Below are 18279 nucleotides of genomic sequence, written 5' to 3'. Positions count from 1 at the left end.
ATTATCAACAAGGATGTACAATGCAGAATATGACTCTGGACTGCGTACAATTTGACGTTGCTAATGAAATTTCAGAGGTAAAGAGGTTTGCTATGGCCACCGAAGTTGAAAATATGTATTTTGGCAGATAATTTTTCCTTTTGGCTTTTAGCAAGAGATTTTCAGGGTCTGCAGCACCATTTATAGTGCTCTGCAGAATCCATTCATTCCTGCTGGGCTGGCAGGCAGTGCTTGGGCGTGGGAGGGAGGGACTTGAGACAGCTGCTGCAGGTTGTGTGACAGTGGCAGCCATGGATTTTTCTAGCCTGCCAGCCCCAGCTCTGCTTTACTTGTTCAAATTTGCTGCAGTAGTGTTCTCTAGAAAAAAACAAGACCTGACACAAATAATTTTACCTATTTCTTGCATATTTTATAGGAAAAATAGTCTTTATTATCTTATCTTTATATATCCCTTTTGCAAATAGAAGTATATTTCAGTAAAGGGACAGAGGATTAAGGAAGACTTGAAGCTTTATTCTGAACCCAGAGATACACTTAACAAAAATAGGAATTAAATGTCATAGGGAAGTAAAAGGATTAACAAGTAGCTCATTGAAAATACTTCTTTCAAAAATTTAATAATGAAATAAATCACACACTTTTGGACCATGATACAGTATAAAAATCTCCTTTTCTGGAATGAGAGACACCATTTTGATTTAATTTTCTTTATAATATGAAAGAAATATGTCATTTCCCCAATAGCCTCCATACTTTATTCAATTTACAGAGGATTCAATCAAAGAGGGGCGGGTTCATGCAATTGATTCTTTGTAATTCTATCTCAGAACCATTCATGAAATGTGGCTTTTTTTTCCCTCCCCTTGGCCATAAGTAACAGTAAGATCTAGGTCAAAAATCAAATATATGAACACCGTTAATCTTAAATATATAAATGGAAAAGGAGGGGAAATAATAATCTATTGTTTTTGTTCCTCATTATCTGGCTTAATAGCGTGCAAAATATGGGAAACAAAAAAACATTTTTTTTACTAGATCATTTTTTATATTTACTGTCAACTTCTTTAACTTACATCAGCATGAATGTATAAATATTCTACTAATGTATTATTTCTCATCGACAGTAAAATTAGCATAAAACATTTTTCTTTCATAGTGTTTGTGGAATTTAAATTATTTATTTGACTGTCTGTATCTCTCCTCCATTACAATGTGAATCCGAGTCCTTGACAAATTGCCTAGCATATGGTAGACATTATATACATGTTTGTTGAATTAAATGAATGATTTCTTTCTGTGCATATTTTCATTAACTTTTCATGGATAGTAATTTAGAGGTATTTAATAAAGCATTTTCCTTTTTTATTCAATAAGCATTTACTCACTGTCTACAATAAGCCTTGGACCATCCTATATAGCACAGAGAATTCAGAGGTAGTAGAAAGGTCTCTTTTCTCTAGGTTCTTCCAATTAAAGAAATAAAACAAGTACATGTATATAAGTTTGAGAATGGCATATGTTTCTGTGTGTGTATGGGGAGAAACCTTGTAGAATCCATTGAATGGCCCCAAATATCATAACTTCTATAGGAAACAAGGAAGTTATTTATCACTTCTTTTGCCTACTTTTTTTTTCTTTTTTTTCTTTTCTACTTCTTTACCTCCTATTTAACCCTAAATACATTTCAGTCTGGATTCTGCTCCCACCACTCCTTGAAACCAAATGCCCTCTCTGTTGCTAAATCCATTGGGCACTTTGGGGTTCTTGTTGACCTGTGATAAGCTTTGCCACAGTTGAGTGTTATCTGTTTCTTGAGACACTTTGTGTGCCTTTGGCTTCAAAATTCTCTGTTTTCTGGGTTTCCTTCCTACGTTTTTGTTTTTCTTCTCAGTTTCTGATTCTTCTTCTTCTTTTAATCTTTAAATATTGGAGCTCCTCAAGGTTTGGTCCTAGACTTTTTCCTCATTTTATTCTGTGGATCCTACTCTGGTGGATGGTAAGTGCGTTGATTCCCAAGACTGCAGATCCTTTCTGTGTGCTGATGACTTCTTGACATCTCCTTTTAGATCTGGATCTTATAGTAAACTTCCAGTTTCTGGCTAGGTTTCTCACATATATCCCAAATTGAACTAGTTATCGTCTCACAAATATGTACCTCCTACAAATTTCTCTTGCTCAGCAAATAAAGAAGCATCTGGTTTCTCAAATCAGAAACAGTAATTACTTGTGACATCTTCCCCTCCTTTTCTGAACACCATAGAATAAGTTAAATCCTGGTAAGTCTATCTCCTAGATATCTCTCAAATATTATTCTTTTCTCTGCACCTCTATTGCCTCCACTCTAATAAGTATATCATCTCTTGCCCAGACAACCTCAGTGCCCTTCTAGATTTCCTCTACATTCACTCCTACTGTTGTCTTAGTTCAACCTCCACACAACAGCTGGAGTGGTCTTATTGTAATACATATCACTGTTAATGTCACGTGTACAGTTGTAGTATGTTAACATACTACAACTATGTAGTATTTTAACAGTACAAACTCATGAGTTCATGAAGATATCCCTACAGAGCAAAAGAAAAATTTGAAAATATAAAAGTGAACTAAAGATAATCTGTTATCTTTGCACCATTGGAGATAACGAGGGCACCAACTCCATTTTCTATACATTGGCATATAGTCAAAAAATTGAGCATTTGTCCTGCATTGCCTGTATTTCAAGGTAACCAGATGATCCTCGTTAACTAGCGAAAATCATTCTTTATAGAGTAATGCCAGCTTGTAAATATAGAAGTAATAATAGAGTTAAAATAATCATCCTTTACATCCTCCAGCGAAATAATTTATTCAGGAAAAGAGTATCAGTGGATGAAAAATAAAATATTTGATGGGGAATGTTTTAATAGAAGCATAGGCTGTTGCCATCTGAGCTCCTTAGTCAATCACAGCATTACTAACAGTGAGACAATCACATCTCGTGAACCTAAGATGTGATCCCATAGGAAGTACACAGCATCACTGGTGAAGCAATCTATCAGAAACAATTGTGCTGAATCTAATTAAGCCTTTAGAGCCCATTTCCATTTATAGGAAATATAAGAGCTAGAGGAACGAGTCAGATGATAACCCAAGAAGGAAAACATAGACAATTGCAGAGTATAGGATATTCTACAGGACAAATTTTTTTTTTTAATTAGTTTATTTTCTATTTTTTAATTTTACAATATTGTATTTGTTTTGCCATACATTGACATGAATCCACCATGGGTGTACATGTTTTCCCCTTCCAGAACCCCCCTTCCACCTCCCTCCCCATCCCATCCCTCCAGGTCATCTCGGTGTACCAGCCCCGAGCACCCTGTATCATGTGTCGAACTTGGACTGGTGATTCGTTTCACATATGATAATTTACATGCTTCAGTGCCATTCTCCCATATCCTCCCACCCTTGCCCTCTCCCATAGAGTCCATAACACTGTTCTATTTATCTGTGTCTCTTTTGAAGTCTCGCATACAGGGTTATCTTTACCAATTGACTAAATACCATGTATATGTGTTAGTATATTGTATTGGTGTTTTTCTTTCTGGCTTACTTCACTCTGTATAATAGGCTCCAGTTTCATCCACCTCATTAGAACTGATTCAAATGTATTTTTTTTAGTGGCTGAGCAATATTCCATTGTGTATATGTACCACAGCTTCCTTATCCATTCGTCTGCTGATGGGCATCTAGGCTGCTTCCATGTCCTGGCTATTATAAACAGTACTGCGATGAACATTGGGATACACGTGTCTCTTTCACTTTTGGTTTCCTCAGTGTATATGCCCAGCAGTGGGATTGCTGGGTCATATGGCAGTTCTATTTCCAATTTTTTGAGGAATCTCCACACTGTTCTCCATAGTGGCTGTACTAGTTTGCATTCCCACCAACAGTGTAAGAGGGTTCCCTTTTCTCCACACCCTCTCCAGCATTTATTGCTTGTAGTCTTTTGGATAGCAGCCATTCTGACGGGCGTGAAATGGTACCTCATTGTGGTTTTGCTTTGCATTTCTCTGATAATGAGTGATGTTGAGCATCTTTTCATCTGTTTGTTAGCCATCTGTATGTCTTCTTTGAAGAAGTGTCTGTTTAGTTCTTTGGCCCACTTTTCGATTGGGTCGTTTATTTTTCTGGAATTGAGTTGCAGGAGTTGCTTGTATATTTTTGAGATTAATTGTTTGTCCATTGCTTCGTTTGCTATTATTTTCTCCCATTTCGAAGGCTGTCTTTTCACCTTGTTTATAGTTTCCTTTGTTGTGCAAAAGCTTTTAATTTTAATTAGGCCCCATTTGTTTATTTTTGCTTTTATTTCCAATAGTCTGGGAGTACAGGACAAATTATCTTGTTTTTGCAACAAATCAATGATGGAATGAGTGGAAAAGGTGGGAAAGGGGGACAGCTCTAGATTAGAAGAGTTTTTGGAGACTAACTACTAAATATAACAACAGATGTTGTTTGGATCCTGATTCAAATAAACCAAATGTAAAACATGATGGCAATAACCAGGGAAATTTGAATATGGACTATTTATTATATAATAGCAACAAATTATTATTAATTTTATTAAGTGTGATAATGGTAGTATGATTATGCAATAAAATTTCTGTAACTTTTAGAGAAGCATCCAGAAGAGTAGTAGGTTAAATGAATAAGGTCTAAGATTTGCTTTAAAATACTTCAGCAAAGAAAAAGGGAAAACATGATAGATAAGAGATTGTAGCAAAAATCTTGATAGTTACTGAATTTTAATAATGGGTATAAGGAGTTCATTATATTTTTCTCTACTTTTGCATATGTTTGAAAATTTCTTAAAAGATTTCTAAAGGATATATAAAAAGAGGAAATTACGGATGCTGAAAACAAATTTTATCTATAGAATTTATTCTGTACTGCCTTGAATGGAAAGTTACAGAAATTTCAGAAAGGAAAAAGTCTTATATTATGATCTATGGTTTATCACGGAAAACTTTTTTTGGAATAGTGGCTTTTAACTGAATGGGATAGGAATAGAGTGAGTACTTAAATAATATTTAAGGAAAATAATATTAGCAAAGACATAATATGATGATAATATGGTACCTGTATAAAGGGAGGGCATGCAAGAGAATTGTGGGTGATTTGTTATATAGGGAGAGTGGAGCTAGTTAATGAAACATTTTGAACCCCAGTCTGAAGAAGGAGTTTGGTCTGAGTTCACACACATAGACAATGTGAAGCTTTTGTATTCTCATAGAAAGGAATGAAGGGAAGGGAACAGCATTTCTGTAAAATTAATCTGACAGGTTAGTGGAGTAGGGAAAGAGATTACAGATAAGTGGACCAATAAGAAGGTTATTGTAATAATCTAAGCAGAACATGTCAAACCATTGTAATTATCATGGGAATGGGTAGAAAAGAATAATAGAAGAGACCACCCAAAGGATGAATCCCAGTGGTGATTGATTGGACATGAGGTAGAAAGGAAAGAGTCAAAATTAACCCTTGAAGTTTTCAGCTTGGAGAAGAGAATGAAATGGTAGTTGTGCTCTTTACAGAAATAAGGAAATTGAAAAGGAGTGCATGTTTAAGCAGGAAATGCTTTTGTGTGTGTTTTTAAAATATTTATCTATTTTATTTTGGTTGAGCCAGGTCTTAGTTGTGTAATGCAGGATCTTGTAGTTGCAGCATGTGGGATCTAGTTCCCTGAGCAGGGTCCTCTGCTTTGGGAGCACAGAGTCTTAGCCTCTGGACCACCAGGCACGTCCCTGTGTATGTGTTTTGAGGAGGGTGTTGAGGGTGCGTGCGTGCTCAGTCGCTTCAGTTGTGTCTGACTCTTTGCGACCCCATGGACTGTAGACTGCCAGACTCTTCTGTCCATGGGATTTTCCAGCCAAGAATACTGGAATGGTTTGCCATGCCCTCCTCCAGGGGATCTTCCCAACCCAGGGAGTGAACCCACCTCTCCTGAGTCTTCTGTATTGCAAGTGGGTTCTTTACTGCTGAGTCACTGGGGAAGCCCATTGAGGGCAGGACTCATCAGTCAATGTGATCTTACAAGTTGAATGTTACACTGTTTGAGATGGTAGGTGAATCAAGTGGAGAAGTCATAGAGGCCACAGGGTATCTGCAGTTGTCACTGCTCAGAGAAAGGTCAGCATTAGAGAGGTGACAATGTATATTTGGAACCTAATGACAACAGTATTATGTGCCAGTAGTATGGTATAAGAGTAGAATTCTCCAAGTGTAACCCAGAATTTCAAGTTATGCTGCTAAACAGGCAACACAATTCAGGTACACAATTCAGGTGAAAAGACTTCCTTTTTTATTCTTTGATTTGAGAACTTTTTATTGAAGAATAACATACATACATAAATTTTCATCAATCAATGTACAGTTTGGTGAATCTTTGCAAACTTATTATTTACTGAGTGTAACCAGTATGTAGATCAAGTAACGGAACTATCTAGGAGGCCTCCTTCTTACTCCACTACCCTGAAATTATCTACTGTTAGTAATTCCTACTGACTTAGCACAATAGATTTCTTTTGCTTGTTTTCAAAGTTTGTATATGTGGAATATACTCTTCTATATGTGGGTTCTTTTATTCAATATTATATTTGTGAAATTAACTTACACCATTGAAAGTGAAAGTGTTAATCGCTCAGTCGTGTCCGAGTCTTTGCGACCCCATGGTCTGTCCATGGAATTCTCCAGGCAAGAATACTGCAGTGGGTTGCCATTCCCTTCTCCAGGGGATCTTCCCAACTCGAGGATCGAACTCGGGTCTCCTGCATTGCAGGCAGATTCTTTACATTGTTCTCATTTCTGTGTAATACCCCATTGTATGATTATACCATAATTTACTCATCTATTTCCCAATGCTAATGAATCTCTGCTTAGTTTCCAATTTTTTTGCTAATACAAATGGCATTGCTATTAGCATTCTTGTACATGTGATTGAGTGAATATATTTACAAATTTCTGCTGCTGTATACCTAGGAATGGAATTGTAGGGTGATAATGTATGTTCACTTTAGTAGAAAAACGCTAATTTTTCCAGAGTGGTTGTGATTATGTACATTCCCACCAGCAGTATGGGAGAGTTATTTCTCATCCTCTTTCACTATAGCCATTCAGTGAGAGTTTGTCATGTATCTATCACATAATAGATTGGAAACATTTGAGATGAAAGACAAGGAGACCAATTTGTAGCTCATACCATAAAGAATCTGCCTGCAATGCAGGAGATCCTGGTTTGATCCTTTGGTCGGGAAGATCCCCTGGAGAAGGGTACAGCAACCCACTCCTGTATTCTTGCCTGGAGAATCCTGTGGACAGAGGAGCCTGGCAGGCTGCAGCCCATGGGGTCACAAAGAGTTGGACATGACTGAGTGACTAACACTTTCACTTGCAATCATCCAGGCTTTAGGATGAAAGCCATGGGGATAGAAGGAACGATCTGCATTGCAAGAAAAGTGATACATGTGGGGGATATTTTGGAGGTTGACTTACCAGATTTTGGAATAGACTTAATAAATTAAAAACAGTAAAAGACTTTGAGAGAAAGAAGTGTCAGAAAAGGAAACACAGATGCAGTGGCCAAGAAGGAGGAGAAAAAGCTGAAGAGACTGATGTTACAGAGACAAAGGAAGGACCACATCAGGATAGAGTGATGAGTAACATCAAATACTGTAGAGGGGTGGTTAATAAGGATAGCAAAGTATTCATTGGATTTGGCTACCAGGAAGTGAGTATATAGCAAGGGCTTGAAACAAAAGACAAAACGTGTTTTCTGGCCCAGAGTTCAAGGTCCTGAGGATGGAAACTATGTTGAGTGCTGTGAGAGAGGTCAGTGCAGGAGCTTTCAGATACAAAGAAGTGTGTCACATTTCCCCACTTCATCCCGCTGTGGTGTAACCTGTCTCACACCAGGTCATCACTGCCTCTGCATCCTTTGTGAGGTGAAAATACCTGTCACCTCATGCTGCCTCCCTCATGCAGGTTTAAAAAAATTTTTTTTTCCTATTTATAATTTTTGGCTGTCCTGAATCTTCATTGTGGTGTGCAGAGTTCTCATTGCGGTGGCTTCCTTGTTGCAGAGCACAGGCTCTAGATGCTCAGGCTTCAGTAGTTGTGATACATTTGCTCAGTATTTGTGGCACATGGGCTTAGTTGCCTCACGACATGTGGGATCTTCCCAGACCAGGGACAGAACCCATGTCCCTTGAACTGGCAGGCAGATTCTTAAACTACTGGACCACCAGGGAAGTCCCCCTCAGGCAAATTTGATTGTAAACAGATAAATTCAAACGAGTAAATTTCCCTTAAATTCTACAACAAAAACACACCTCAATTTAAGCAAGGAGACGAACATGATTATGCTGACATGTTGAATTTACATTTATCTTTATTTTCAGGTTCAGCACTGATCAATGTATTGAGTGAATTGACTCTTATTAAGTATGGCCTTTAAGGAATATCTACTGCATCCCCCTTGGCCAGATTTGAATGTTAAAAGTTTAGGTAAGAATATGACCCCACATCTGAATTCAGAATTTTATTTAAAGCTTAACATTCACCTTTTCAACCTCTTGTCAACAAATGAACTATTACTAAATAATAGTTTTTTTCTGGATAACAATGGTAAGAATTATCTGTGGTGATTCTGGTAACTGAGTTTCATCTATTTTGGGGAGGACTTTTGTGTGTATAGCAGAGATAAATAAATATTAATGAATTTCTGTTCCAGAAGTAAGACTTGTAACATAATAACATAATAAGCACATGTACTCTATAATATGAAAAATATACCTCTGGTATTGTAATGCAATGCTTTGAGGTCACTTACTGATGTTCAGTTATTTGCTGAACCACTCTTTTAAACATAATATTTATGTACTGAGATACAAATTTTAATTTGTAATTTTGCTGTAGTACATTGAAGAGGTGGTTTCCCCACATCTACTGATGAAATCTGACATTTGGAAAAAGGGACAAAACTTGGAAGAGGCTCAAGGCATCCTGAGAAGAGAAGGAGAAGGAAGTATAAAAGACAGTGGATAATCTCAGTTTTCCATGAAACACAATTTATAATTTAGTTGCATTTCATTAACCCCAATTACATATGCTCACAAGAATGCACATCGAACTGCCTCAGTCCTTCCCCTCCTTTCACTCAAAGCAGATGGAAATTAGGTGGCAGACTGGGAACGTTGCCATGGTGTACTGGCTTCAGGGATTTAACAGCAATCAAAAGAAGCTCCAGGGTCCCTTCCCCCAGTCATCCAAGTGTGTGTTTCTCTTTTCCTTTCAAGTCCTTGTCTTAATTAACTCCATGTAATGGATAAATCAGGATGAGATTGATTTACTAGTGAGAAAATTTTTTTACTGCCTCCATAAGTGTTTATAGATGCATTGATATTGTTAGAAGTAAAATACTGATGAATTATAACTGGTTCATTTTTATGTAGAGCTAGCCACACACAAAGTAAGAATTTATTTTTTAAGTATTATTTTTTAAGTATTTATTTTTTAAGAATTTTTGCCCCCAACTTTGAGATTTATTTTTCTTATTTGTTTTTATCTCCCTGGATAACATGCAGGCATCTCAAATTCAATATATGTAAATGAAATTAATTATTTTTCTCCATTACCCTCCTCAGTATTCGATACTCTCAATTGTTCCATATTCTCAACATCAGTTCATTGTCACCCTCCTTCCAGTTGATCAAATTAGTTTAAAATAATAATAATCTCATATAATATCTACTATGTGTCAGGCTCTGTCCTTAGCACTTTATGTATGTTATTAACTGATTTAAGTTAATCCCAACTAATCACTAAATTCTGTCAATAATATTTCAAAATTGTCTTAATATTTGCAGAATGAAGAAATGACTGATTAAAAACTTGACCAATTTTATCAGCCAAGGAGCCTAGTTCAAAGGGAGGATGTGGCAGAATATTTAAGACTTGGTCTTAGAATTTTCCTCTTTAAGCATTACATGTATAAATCCAAGAGCGAGAATAGTAGAAGCTAACCCTTTGTAGCATATGCAATCATCCACTGCATCAGTGTTTCCTGATGTTCTGAAGTAACTAGGGTGCTAGTTCCTGAACTGAAGAATCTGATGCAGTAGGTCTAATTCAGTAAATAATAACCTCTTATGATTAATAATTTACCATTTGAAGAGTTTTAATGCTTTGCGGTAGTGTGATTCAGTTATTTCTAAATTCTGCTAGCTCCTGGATAAATTGACAGAGAATTACTCTTCAGACAGTTGTAATCCTGAAAAACACAATCCTCAATGATGTCCAGCTGAAAAAGGCTTTGGGAAACATTTCCCCATCTTCCTTTAGATTTAAAAATGCAGGAGAGAGGAAAGGCTGCGTTTTTCTTCATCTGCTCAGCCTAAAAGATCATTTCTCCATTCCCCTTAAACACTGATTATGCTTGTGTTGAAGAGAAAGGATTAGAAAATGCTGCAGGTTTGGGTTTTTTTTTCATCTGCGTATAAGAGCAGCAATCTTTTACTCTTGTATATAGATTATAATATGTAGAGATATACTCAAGATATCATGGCCTTAAATAAGACCCTCCTCATGGTAAGAGCGTCTCTGAATTTTGTATATTTTAGTAAATGAGCCCAGGATTAATATTTTTAAATGATTTCAATATTTTTAGGTATGTAAGAGAGACTTCACTCTCACCCTTCATGTTACTAAGCAACGTATTATACAGTTGCTAGGAGACAGACTGGCAAGCTTCCGGGTAGTTCAGTTTTCCCTTATCACCTTGCAAACCACATGATTATACCCTAGAGAGTTTTACAGCCTTAGAGAAAAGAAAGAAAAGTTAACGGCCCATGGAAAGGATGGAAAAAGAGATCAGGATGAAGGAACAGAATAAAGAAAACAGCAAGGTATTTGAGAAGAGTATGTGAACTTGGCTGAGGAAGGCTATTATGCAATTTCCTTGAATGAGTCATGAAAAAACCTTAAATTGCTCATATTCTTTGTCCTTCTATCTTTTCTAAAAACAAATGAGACAGTAAACTTGGAGAAGAAAATCTTTCAAATATTATTCCTGAATATTTTCAGAAGGGTGGATATCAATTGTAACTCTTACAGAAGACTGACAGTTACAAACACATTAAATGAGTCATATATTTAAAATTCCAAAGTCAGATATACAACACTATTTCCTTCCATTTCTCCCTCAAAATAGTTAAAAACAAAAAAAAAAGGATAATACTGAGAGGGAGATTATAATACAAATGTTCTAGGACAAACTTAGAAACAAGATAGTCATTTAGGCTCCTGGGCAGTATGTATTTCTGTACAGAATTAAACAGATCTAATATAAAGAGGGGAAAGAAGAAGCTATTGTGCTCTACCTTGAAGACTCTGTTGTATCTGAAATAAGAAGCCAGGCTCTAGGTTTCACTGTGCGAATGTGAAAGGTTGAGTCTTTGTGTCTCTGTGGTATTTACTGTTGCTGGCAACAGGAAGCTCCCTAGCGATTGTTGCTAGGTCCTCAGTGCCTCTGTTTGCCTGAAACCTCAATCAACGCCAAAAAGACCAGAGATAGAAATCATTGCACAGATTCCAGTGCCTGTTGTCCCCAATGATCCTGCTGCAAACAGTCCATCTTGTGTTCAGTGAAAATCAGTATAAAATGGAGACCTCACACAAAGAATTCATCCTTAGCTTCCTCTTCATGAATGCTAGTGGTCTCGGTGCAGAGCACTAAAGCACACTGGGGGATGGTTTAATTAAAATAAGTTTATATTCTGGTGTCACCAGCTTTGACTAAATATGTAATGAAGAGACTGAGTCAGGGAATGCAGATAAGAATAATTTTGATAGATTTAGATGACTTCCTGCTCTGAGGTAGGATGGTCCCTTTAATGTTTGCTGACAGCATGACACCGTTGTGCCCACAGAAGCCGTGGTACAAATGATGGCACCATTCTAAATCGAAATCTGGAAGATTCTGATAAAGATACATGCCAGCTATATTCAGTATCTTGTAAGAATATGTGTGTGTGTGTGTATCTGAATCACTTTGCTGTACACTTGAAACATTGTAAATCAACTATAATTAAAACAAAAAAAGATCCATGTCAGCATCATCCCCAGAATAACTGACAACATCTCTTGAAATTAACCATCAGCTCTTAGATGAACCTTACTGTCAATACATCCAACTTACTCAAGGCATCCTGTACAGATGCAAGCTTTAAATTTTCTTTCCCGTGCAATTCCTGCCCAGTCATAGACAGTTTTAGCTCTGAATTTACCTGGAAACAATTTTAAATCTGGGGTGAGATTTATTATAGTATCTACTTAACATCAGGCATCTAGCTTCCAAAAGTAGGACTGAGATTTATTTATTATTGTTATTAGTACTCTTTGCAACCCGGGCTTCCCTGGTGGCTCAGACAGCGTCTGAGCACTGGCTGCAGTGCAGGAGACCTGGGTTCGATCCCTGTGTTGGGAAGTTATTAGTACTAATTTTTGAGCACCTAATCAAGGCTAAGTACTTTATATGTATTATCTAACTTAATCCTTAAAGTAATTCTAGGAGGTAGGTACAGTTATATTCCCTTTTTTCCTCAGTTGAGGAAACTGAAGTTCAGAAAAGTTAATTAATATGTTCAAGGTCTCTCACAGCTAATAAATGGCAAAATGATAATTCACACTGGGACCTATTCTGCTCCAGTGTTTGGCTCTGAACTACTGTTCTATGTTTTCATTTAATAGCGAATGTTTTTTTTATGGGAATAAATTGTGGTGGTTCAGTCGATAAAGAATTTGCCTGCAGTGCAGTTGACCTGGGTTTGATCCCTGGGTTGGGAAGATCCCTTGGAGAAGGCAATGGCAACCCACTCCAGTATTCTGGCCTGGAGAAACCCATGGACAAAGGAGCCTGGTGGATGGCAGTCCATAGGGTCACAAAGAGTTGGACACGACTGAGCAACTAAGCACAGCACAGCACATCATTGTGTCAGGGTGAAGGATGTAGGCTCTGGAATTCTTCTGCCCCCTTGTAGGGCAGTTGAAACTCGAATGTCTGCTCCCTCTGTGGTTGGCTTTGTCATAATGACTCTTCCAGGACAGTCCTCCAGAACCCTGCACTTCTCCACCCTTGCATTTCCCCAAATCTAGGTTATTCAAAATGTAATAACACCTAGTGGGATCTTTAGATGGATGGTTCAGATTGAGCTCTGCAGTCCTAGTCCAGTCAAGCTGGCAGTTCTTTTTCAGTGAGGCAGACTTGCCCCTACAGCCTTCCTGCATTCATCTGATCGCCTATTCTCATTTCCTTATCTAATAAGAACAGGAGATCATTTTTAGGGGCTGTTTGGTCTGAATTCTAATTTAGAAAAGAAAACCTTACAAAAGAACAATCTGGAGAGCTGTAACATTTTACATTGTTCAAAGAGTGGTTCAATGTCTTAGAGTCACATTGTCTCAAAATCTTCATTCCAGAATGAATCTTTCCTTTCTCTTTGCATGGCCAAGGAGTCCATTGATTTGATACTTCAAAACAAAGAAACATTGATGATTAAAAAATATTTTATCTAAAAAACCTTTCATTCTTCCATACGCACAAAAAGCATGAAACAGTTACACGCAGGTGGTGGTGTCTGCTTGTAAAGGCTCATGAGAATTGACTGTATACACCTGTTCCCCCAGTTCTGTATTCAGTGATTCACATTGGTAGCTTGAAATTAGTCATACTGCTGCTAAGTCACTTCAGTCGTGTCCGACTCTGTGCGACCCCATAGACGGCAGCCCACCAGGCTCCTCTGTCCCTGGGATTCTCCAGGCAAGAGTACTGGAGTGGGTTGCCATTTCCTTCTCCAATACATGAAAGTGAAAAGTGAAAGTGAAGTCGCTTCAGTTGTGTCTGACTCTGTGCGACCCCAGGGACTGTAGCCTACCAGGCTCCTTGGTCCATGGGATTTTCCAGGCAAGAGTATTGGAGTGGGTTGCCATTGCCTTCTCCGGAAATTGGTCATAAGGGAAGCATTTATACCATGGAAATTGGCCAGCACTACAAATCAGGGCTTTTTTCCCTCTCTGAGAGTTAGCTGTTAAACATTTACTAGAAAACCACTAAGAGAGAAGTTCTCAAAGAGCGATGCATCAGCTGTTTAACTTCAGTGAAACCTAGCAATCCTTGTGTTACTGGCATTATGTTGCTGGACTTTCCCTATATTGTATAAATGAAGGAAGTCCTCAGCTCAGTGATGTGCACAGTACAGGTTTTAAATGAGGGCATACAGCTTGTGCCCTTCAATCACAATACTTGGTAGAGGAAATTCCATGGCAGTCCAATGGTTAGGACTCCCGCTTTCACTGCCATGGCTGAGTTCAATCCCTGATTGGGGAACTAAGATCCCACAAGCTGTGCAGTGTGGCCAAAAAAAGAAAAGAAAAGGGCTTCCCTGGTGGTCCTGTGGTTAGAAATCCGCCTGCCAATGCAAGGGATGCAGATTCAGTTTCTGCTCTGGGAAGATTCTGAGATGATTACCCAAAGAGTATTGAAATCTATAAATGACAGGCCTAGTCTATAGATGATTGGCCTATGTGTGAGAAGCCTATGTATGACCTGACTTAAAATGGTACATGTTAGAAACATGGAATTTTAAAATCCTGATTTCCATTACTAAATGATGTGAGGATATTTATAATAATGGCTAACATTTCTTAATTTATTATTCTGTGCTAGATTCTGTTCTAGATGCTTTTTGTGCTTTTTGTATTAACTCATTTATTCCTCTTTATAACTCTCACAGAGAGATAGTATAAGTATGCCTGCCCATTTTACAGATGACAGAACTGAGACACAAAATATTTATAAGTTGCTGAAATTCACCAACTAAATATTAGAGCCAGAGTTCAAACCCAAGAAGTCTGAGTTATAATCCTTTATAGGCCTTCTGGTATGTTTTTTATGTTAGATATAGATCAAGATTAACATTTAGGTTTAAAAGAATGTATGGAATACACTAGTTCAGTGTTTTTTTCAAACTTTGACCATCAATCCATTGTAAAAAATACATTTTGCATTCATATTATATATCCAAAACAGAATAATATACTTGCTATGCATAATATTATCTAGTATTTTCTACCTAAAATTCTATTCTACTTCACTTTTTAAATGCTGGTCACAATTCACTAAATTGATTTCTTGACTTACTAATGAGTAGTAAACCTACTCTTTGAAATTCACTGTACCAGAATTTTGTATACGTGGCTCCATGCCATAGCTCAGTTTAGTACTGGTATTTTATTTTAAAATGGAATCTACAGTATTCTTATTCCCTTTCCAGTTACCCTATGGTCTAGTATTAATAGCAAAGTCACTTGAAGATGAACACATGATTTTAAAAGATACAAGAGGTAATAAAATCTAAATGAGGCTGATGGCAGTGAAAGTGGAGAGGAAGAATCTGACATGAGAGATTTAGAGGCAGATTTTCAGGATTTGATAACTGATAGGACTTGAGTGTCTAGTGTCCCTCCCCAGATAATACAATGTCCTAAGTGTATCATAATATCCTCAGTGTTCTGGCTAGGCAGAGAGATGAGGCAATAGCCTGACTCAGTGGCCCATCAAGTTTCCAGGCAAGTAGAGCTTAGGAAGTCACATTCTAAAGCTGAATTGCTAAATCCAAATGGGCAAAACAAGAGGAGAGGCAAGACGTGAGGCAAACAAGATGGAGACCCAGAAGAACTCCTGCCAGCAGAAATTCTAATTACCTGAGATGACAACAAAAAAAGTGAATCTTGAGGAAAAAGCAAGCAGATGATTCCTATCTGTGGTCTGAGTGTTCCCTGAGAGTTTAGGTAAAGAAGAGGGTGGTAGTAGGCACAATATGCGCTAGATGCTATCTGGTACTTAAAGAGTAGTACATGGTTTTACTCCTTCAGGAGTTCAAAGTCTAGTGCAGCGTCTTATAAAGGAGCATCATTAAGGAAAAGCTTTTACTTTTTCACCATCCTACAATGCCAGGAATGATGACTGTGTAGTGCCTTATAGTTTACAGAGAGCTTACATGTGTTACCTCATTTAATCCATTCAACAACCATGTGAGATAGATATTCTTATTATACACATATATTCATTTTATACATATAAGAAGGCAGAAACTTAGGTCTTGAGGTTAAGTATATCTAAATTTAAGTTTCATTCTCTTTCCACTAATTCAGAACAATTTATCAACAATAAACTATAATCATTAAATGAAACTTACCTGATAAACTTTCTTACCATAGAATATGTGTTGGGAAGAGAGCATGGATGCTAGAAGATTCTATGATTAAAAAGAAATGTCTGGGATTTCCCTGGTGGTCCAGTGGCTGAGACTCTGTCCTCCCAATGCAGGGGGCCCGGGTTTGATCCCTGGTAGGGGAACTTGATCCCACATGCTGCAACTAAAAATCCCACATTCTGCAACTAAGACCCAGTGCAGCCAAATGAATAAATACCTTTAAAAAATATCTGATACTACATCACACACATTAGGATGGCTATAATAAAAAACACAGATAATAACAAGTGTTATTGAGGATGTGGAGAAATTGGAACCTTATGCATTGCCTGTGGGATTATAAAATGATGCAGCCACTTAGGAAAACAATTTTTCAGTTTCTCAAGATACTAAATACAGAGTTAGCATATGACTCAGCAATTCTAATCCTAGCTATATATCCAAGAGAAGAGAAAACATATGGCCTCACAAAAGCTAGTTTACGAATGTTCATAACAGCTTTATTTGTAATAGTCAAAAAGTGGGAACAATCCAAGTGTTAGTCCACTGATGAATGAATAAATTGTGGTATATCCTCACAAAGGAATATTATTCGACAGTAAAAAGGAATGAAGTACTTATACATACTACAACATAGATGAACTTTGGAAACATTATGCCAAGTGAAAGAAACCAGACATAAAGAGCCACATTTTGTGTGATTTCATTTATATAAAATGTCTAGGGTGGACAAATCCATCCATACCTAAAGCAGGTTGATAGTTGCCTGGGGCTGGTAGGGAGAAGAGGGTATGGGAAAGGGTTGGGGGAATGGAGAATGACTTTTAATGAGTACAGAATTTCCTTGTGGGGTGATAAAAATAATCTAAAGTTGATTTGGCAATGGTTGCACAACTCTGTGAATATACTTAAAATTGTAAAATTGTACACTGTAAGTGGGTGAATTGTATGGATTAGATATAATTGAATGGGTTAATTATGTCTACAGTTTTAAAAAAATTATAACCATGAAAAAAATTATTTCCTGGTTCTATTTACTGAATAGGTCTAGAAATAATTATATACCAGTAGCAAAGAGCTCTCTTAGCACCAAGATTGTAAGTTTGACAGACTATTCCCAAAACATTTAGGAGGTCAGAGAATCCTAGAATAGAATGTGATGAAAAGAATGCCAGGAATGATGACTGTGTAGTGCCTTATAGTTTACAGAGAGCTTACAATGTGTTACCTCATTTAATCCATTCAACAACCATGTGAGATAGATATTCTTATTATACACATATATTCATTTTATACATATAAGAAGGCAGTGCATGAGGTTCCAATTTCTCCACATCCTCAATAACACTTGTTATTATCTGTGTTTTTTATTATAGCCATCCTAATGTGTGTGATGTAGTATCAGATATTTTTTAAAGGTATTTATTCATTTGGCTGCACTGGGTCTTAGTTGCAGAATGTGGGATTTTTAGTTGCAGCATGTGGGATCAAGTTCCCCTACCAGGGATCAAACCCGGGCCCCCTGCATTGGGAGGACAGAGTCAGCCACTGGACCACCAGGGAAATCCCAGACATTTCTTTTTAATCATAGAATCTTCTAGCATCCATGCTCTCTTCCCAACACATATTCTATGGTAAGAAAGTTTATCAGGTAAGTTTCATTTAATGATTATAGTTTATTGTTGATAAATTGTTCTGAATTAGTGGAAAGAGAATGAAACCTAAATTTAGATATACTTAACCTCAAGACCTAGAAAAGAATCTAGCTGTATGACAAACATATGAACCACCCTCTCTGAAAAGAATGGGGAGAAAAGGTGCTGACCTCAGTAACTTTGGAAATGGGTGGAGTCTGTATGACTAAAAGTGAAAGGAATTGTACATAATAAGTACTGTACTCTAGTCAATAAAGATGCTTCCCTCAAGGGTACAGATTAACAATTCTGAAACCAGTATACATCCATACTGGAAC

The 18279-nt window shown here is 37.3% G+C and overlaps 1 protein-coding gene across 12 annotated transcripts in view; it reads left to right on the top strand.

The window, feature by feature from the left end:
• Positions 1–18279, top strand: part of LOC145547347 (tubulin alpha-1C chain-like) — a 92902-nt gene that overhangs the window by 1544 nt on the left and 73079 nt on the right. For 4 of the 12 annotated variants that reach the window (XM_081596721.1, XM_081596723.1, XM_081596718.1 and 1 more), the window contains exon 2: positions 8436–8541. The exons of the other annotated variants lie outside the window; for them this stretch is intronic. The gene's annotated coding sequence lies outside the window, so the exon portion shown is untranslated. The remainder of the gene's footprint in view (positions 1–8435; positions 8542–18279) is intronic. 12 annotated transcript variants of the gene reach the window in all.

Source organism: Giraffa tippelskirchi, chromosome 4 (assembly GCF_054371585.1).
Source record: "Giraffa tippelskirchi isolate mGirTip1 chromosome 4, T2T-mGirTip1v1.2.pri, whole genome shotgun sequence".
Classification (NCBI taxonomy): domain Eukaryota; kingdom Metazoa; phylum Chordata; class Mammalia; order Artiodactyla; family Giraffidae; genus Giraffa; species Giraffa tippelskirchi.
The sequence above is the reverse complement of the archived record's forward strand: the minus strand, read 5'-3'. Positions and strand labels throughout refer to the sequence as shown.